We start from the raw sequence: 6,608 nt of genomic DNA, 5'->3' as shown, positions 1-6,608 counted from the left end.
AGGTTTAGATATTAAGTCCATGTTTGTGTGTCCTAGTATCCTATGCCAAATCCAACTAATCTCATTTATAGTAGAGAAACAAGTAACATGTTGAGAAGCAAGGTTATCAAGGCTAGTGATGTATACATTTTCATGATGATCAGCAGTAAACAATATTTTTTTTTCATATTTGTTCTCTACAGTGCATTTGTAATGTTCAAATGAGACTTTATAACCCTTATCACTCAATAAGTTATGTTTCAATCCATCAACTAACAACACATTATCAATGACAAGTGAAGGTTCCTTATCAACCTTACCAACTCCAATGATTTTACATTTAGAGTTATCCCCAAATGTAACAAATCTTTCATCTTTGGATATGATAGATGCGAATTTAGCTTTATCTCCTGTCATGTGTCGCGAGCATATGCTATCCATATACCACTTGTCCTTCGAGGAAGACAATCTCAAGCACATCTGCAAAACATATTCAGATAACTACTTTTGGTACCCAGATTTTCTTGGGTCCATGGGGGTTAGTACTAGATTCTCTTTTGACTTTCCAGACTTTCTTAAGTTTGACATCTTTATTTTTGAAAGGGCAATCAAATTTTATGTGACCCAACCTTTTACATTTAAAACATGTAATATTTCTATGATAGTCTTTAGTTGGAACATACGATTTTAACTTTCTTACAAAATATACCATGTCGAGATGTTTCTATTTTAGATTCTCCTTCCCATTAAAACCAAGACCTTCCTTCTCTAGGGAATTTCTTTGAGCTACTAGGAGTTTTTAAAATTATTTTGACCTGCAATAAATTTACAAATAATCTTAGATTTATCTTTCAAATTCTTTTCTAACTCCTCAATTTTCAAATCCTTGTCTTTCATGAGAGATGCATAAGATTCATTTTGATGTTCAACTAACTTTGAAAATTCTTTCAACTTTAATTTCTAACCAGAATTTTTCTTATTCATTTTCTCAAGCATTTTAAGGGTATTCAAATATTTCTGATGCAATTCATCATAAGAAAGCATGTTGTTTTCATTTTTGGAATCACTTAAATAGTAAGATGAAGCAGAACAAAAGGATTTTACCCCATGGTCATCGTGTGTCATCAGACATAGATTCACAATCTCGTCATCACTGGATTCAAACTCTGAGCTACTGGTACTGTGAGTGTCCTAGCCCACTTTTAGAGTCTTCTTCTTCTTCTTCTTCTTAGACCCTTTCTTCAACTGGGGACAGTCTAGCTTGATGTGTCCAAATTCTCTACAGTTAAAATACATGGGAGGATCATCTTTTTGCTTCCTTCTGCTTGACTCTCCTTTTTCCGCTTTAGAGCCCTTGATTTTTCTTGTGTATTTCTTGTTATTTCTTATGAACCCTCCAAATTTCTTTTGTGATGAGTGTCATGTTGTCATCCGATTCCGAATCACTTCCCTCACTAGAGCAATGAGATAATGCCTTAAGTGTTGTGACTTTCTTTGCTTTAATTTGCTCATTCTTCCTCTTATTTATTGCAAGCTCATAGGTGATGAGCGATCCAATTAGTTCATCAACTGACATCTCCTTAAGATTTCTCCCTTCTGCAATTGTCGTAGCTTTCACTTCCCAAACTGGTGGTAGTCCCCTAAGTATTTTCTTGATCAACTCATAAGTAGGGTAAGATTTTCCAAGAGCATTTAAGAATTTGTGATGTGTGTGAATCTAGTGTACATGTATTGAATAGATTCATCAGTAGTCATTTTAAATGCTTCATACTCACTAGTGAGCATGTCTATCCTACTATCTTTTACTTCCTTAGTATCTTCAAATGTAACTTCTAATTTTTTCCAAATCTCTTTAGCAGTGTTATATGTCATTACCCTATTAAATTCATTTACATCTAGTGTACAAAATAACAGATTCATTGCTGTAGCATTTATTTGCACATATTTTCAGTCCTCTTCAATATACTCATCTTCAGTTTTGGGTACATTAACCTTATCAATTACTTTCATAGGAACATGGTTTCCCTTGGAAACAATTTTCCACACTTTCCAATCCACATTTAGAAGATATATAATTATCCTTCTTTTCTAGTAGGTGTAATTTACACCACAGAAAATAGGTGGTCTAGTGGATGAGTGTCCCTCACCGAATGGAATTACACCGATGTGTGCCACGTGATCTTTTTACAAATGAATAACTAAGTCTATATAAACCCGCTCTGATACCAAATGTTAATTTAGGTGTAATCCCAAGAGGGGGAGTGAATTGGGAATTTTTAAAAACCTTTAATATTATTTACCACTTAATCCCTATTTCTATATTTAACAAATTAATTACACGAGTTTGAAGCTGATTCAAATTATTATCTCAATGAATTCTATTTTACCTAATTAATTGTCAAGTGTGTGTGGGGTTATTCAATATACACACATGCAAGATAAGTAATGAAATGTGTTGTGGAAATTAAAAGGAGTAAAGGAAGAGAGAAGGCAAACATAGTTTTTACGAGGTTCAGCCAACCCAGCCTATGTCCTCGTCTTAAGCAACCCACTCAAGGATTCCACTAAATCCATGCTCCTTTAATTGGGACGGAGCTTCCCTTACATCCGCTGCTTACAAGAGGCACAGCTTCCTCCTCACCCGGTTCACAACCCGAACCATGATTACAATATAGAATTTTAAATCTGCAAAACAACTCAATATTGCTTCTACCAAAGCTAGTGAGGACAATTGAAAACTTAACACATATCCATATGATAAAACTTGAAGTTCAGTATGTATGCAACGATATAATCGTTATATGAATGATATGCTTCACAAAATTTCCCTTTTAACAAATCTCCCAAAATAATGATACAAGTAAATGCTTTGGAGAAATTAGGGTTCTAGTTCAACTTACTAGATGCACAAAGACCAAATGTGATCTTATTAGAAGATTTGTCTTGAATATTTTAAAGATCTAAATCAATAAGTTTTCTTCTAAATATCCAAACACAATATGATCTTTGTAATATGCAAATATATATATATATATATATATATATATATATATATGATTTCTAAAGATCAAAAACCTAATATAATATTTTTCAGAAAATATCCCTCAATAATATGTATAGTTACGAACTCTATGGATATTTAATCAAATGTTTTTGTAATATCGAAAATATCGAATCTTTAACTGAATACACACTTGAATCAAAAACGTTTAAACAATAGCTAAAACTTTTTCTCAATTAGTGATATTGTCAAAACAATTTAATATAAGCACACTCAAGATCAATCTCTCAACTAATATTCAATAATGGATTTTGAGATGAAAAGCTCTTTGAGAATAAATATTAACAAGAAAATTGATTTAGATGAAAAGTTCTTGGAGAATAAATATTAACAAGCAAATCGATTTACCAAACCTCAATACCAAGTTGAATGCACAATGATTGCTAGAATGCCTTTTGAAGGTCAATATAGCCTTAGCTCATATTTGAAGTATAAGCTTTGAAATCCCAAGCAAAAACTTCAGCAGTGTGTTCTCCCAAATTGTGCTAATCATACAATATGCTCAATCGTATGCCAAATGTTGTTTCTCTTGGGGGCACTAGGGTTTAGATGTTGATTATATAGGTAACCTTGCCCTTAGGATGATTTCTAACTATTGGATCAACTTGATGTAGAAATAACTCGCGTGTTCTCTCATTAAAAATTAAATTTTTAATCTTCTTATAAGTTCAGACGACTGAGGATTAGAGTTCAGACGACTGAAGTTCCTTAGAGCTTCAAAAAATTAACCTGGACACAGGGTTAGACGTCTAAAGTTTGGGTTCAAACTTCTAAAGTTGTGGGTTCAAACGACTGAAGTCAGGGTTCAGTCTTCTGGTATGTTTTTGCCCGTTTCTGTGTTTTTCCAATAATTCTTCAGACGACTGAACTTAATCTTCGGTCTTCTAAAGAAATTTTTTCAAACGATTGAGCTTAAACTTCGGTATTTTGAAATTGAATCTTCAAACGATTGCACGTACACTTCCGTCTTCTAAAGTTAACACTTTAGTCTTATGGTGAGGGAGTTCGATCTTCTGAACAACACATTTTCTAGATTTTTCTTTTTAGTTTCAAAATTTTTTTTTTTGCTCCCTTTCTTTACTCTTTTATAAAATATTTTTAGGAGTTTTAAAAAATCTCTAAGTCCATAAATATCCCTTAAATATGTTCATGAGATGCATGAGTCCTAAGGTTAGTTTAGGGTATATTTTGAGTTTCAAACTAAATCATATGAAATATGTAAATACATTCAGTTCTAAATACCCATTCTCATGACGATCTTGAACTCGCTGCTTGCATCTTCATTCTTCATCTCTTTTAGTTCCATGGATTGTTCCAAGATGCATATACTTTAGTCTTTAGGGCTTCCATGACTTTCTAGCCTTCCATGCATGCTAAATATTGTTCCTATTCACTATCTCAATGCACAGATCAAATACCAAGTGATTTGTCATTATCAAAACATGATTGGACTCATGGAGTCAACAAAAGCTATGTCAAAGTGTAGTAAGTCTAGCTAATAGATTAGATGATCAAAATGAGAAGAGACCTTGTTCTATAAGGTTTATATGATCAACACATGCATTAATATATCCCATATGGCTATTTACCTAATCTATACACAATCCTTGATGCTCCACTTGTATATCCATCTCTTTTATTCTATTAATCAAGCTTGTGAGTTGCTCTCTCAAGTCATCATTGGTGTTAGAGCCAAATGATGTCACACTTCGGTCTTCCGAGTTAGACTGGGGTGTATGGATTAGTCTATGAGCATATGGGAAGGAGTAGTATAGTTAATGATGTGATAAGGCCTATTGAAGTGCACATGCTTTAGGACCACAGGGTTATGAAATACTAAAGTAAGGACTATGCCATATGGTAATCATTTGGTCTTCCTAATGATAGTTGATGAACCTCAATCATATGTTAGAGAATGATGTGGTTGAAGTTCAGTAATATGTTGTTGACTAAGGCATATAGAATGTCGATTTAAAAGCTGAAGACAGTATTAAAATGTCCTCCTTAGGGAATCACATTGTGGGTGATAACATTGGTAGTAACATGATTTTAGGAGGTAACTAAGCAGTTTTGTGAATATGGTCAAATTCAACATAAACTACATCCCTAGAAAGGTGAGGATGTGCGAAACCTCCAAAGGAGAAATGGTAATACAAAGTATAGGAGTTCAATCCCCCCAACTAACTATAAATAAGGTTATGGTTAATCGCAATGGTATTTGCAACATGGGATGTGACCAAATTACAATCCTTAGAGACAACTATATTTTTTTTAAAAAAGGCAAGTTTGAGAGTTACTAATCTTTTTTAGAAAAATGTAGGTAACTCCCCTATCTTTAAGCCCTTAAAGAGTTCCAAAAACTCATAAGTGTTAAGCTGAGGCAAAAACAATGGGCCTACCTTTCTAAGAGGGCATGTAACAAAGGCATCACAACATTTGACTTTCGAATTATGACACGAAGGTGGAGAAGGGCATGAAGATGAGCAATCACATACCAACAAGGCAGGATCTTGTGGAGGTGGAGAAATGCTTGAAGTTTAGGAGTCATCCTCATCCTTTTCAAGAAGGCAATGCTGCAACATGATGGATGAGATGGCGGGATTGTTAAGCACTAATCTTGATGGGTAGACTATGGAGTGTCCTGCTAAAGCCTTAAACACAATCTCATCTAACTAAGAAATTGGACATATGGAAAAGGGAGAGCTTTTTCTTCCCTCATAAGATTCTCCCTACATTTTCTTCTTTTGGGAGAGGTGGCATAGTCCATCATAATATATAGGTTCAAAGAGTCTTGCATCATAAAAGGTTGATTCATAGAATTTGATAGTTAAAAAATTTATAAAAGCAAAAAATCTAGAAGACATTCAATTATATGGTTGAGTAATATAAGGTTAGGTAGATTCTTTGATAAGCTCTTGTTAAGGGACAACTCCTTGATGGGCAACGAGGTGCTATTGTTCAGTAATAACTAAAGTCTTGGCTTTCCTCCATTGGGATGTAAAGAAAGGAAGAATCAAATGGGTTGAGTTATAATAGAAGAAGAAAAAAGTATAACAGTTAATCACCTTGGAGGGAGTGGATCAATCTAAGGGTCCCTAAAGTCTTGTCTCTCTGGGAGTGTAGAAGAACCTACTTGTTCCATCCATGGATAGAGGAAGTTCGGTTGAGAAGAAATTGCTTCTGAGTTCGCAATTGAAGTACCACACATCACCCTTGTGAGAGTGCTTCCTCATTTGAAAGCAAGCTTTGATGATTTGGTGGGAAGGTTGGTGGCCACATTGTAGAAAGAGCGGGACAATGCATACAAGGGTTAGACTAAAATTTGGGCAAGCTGGCCTAATGACTGGTTGTAGAACCACAGATATTTGAGAAGAAGGGGAGAAAGGGAAAGTGCAAATATGCTTTGGAGAAATCTTTGTGGATACAAGTTGCTCCTCTTAGAGCTAGGGACATGTTCTTTAGCAGTTTCCAAGCAGACTTTGATTGAAGGAGGAATGTGGTAAGTAGAGCAAAGCTAGACCATGTCATCTCAAGTTAAAGAGGATGCTTTGTCCACCACACTCACAAT

This window comes from Malania oleifera, chromosome 5 (assembly GCF_029873635.1).
Source record: "Malania oleifera isolate guangnan ecotype guangnan chromosome 5, ASM2987363v1, whole genome shotgun sequence".
In the NCBI taxonomy this organism is placed as follows: domain Eukaryota; kingdom Viridiplantae; phylum Streptophyta; class Magnoliopsida; order Santalales; family Ximeniaceae; genus Malania; species Malania oleifera.
Note: the sequence above shows the minus strand (reverse complement) of the source record.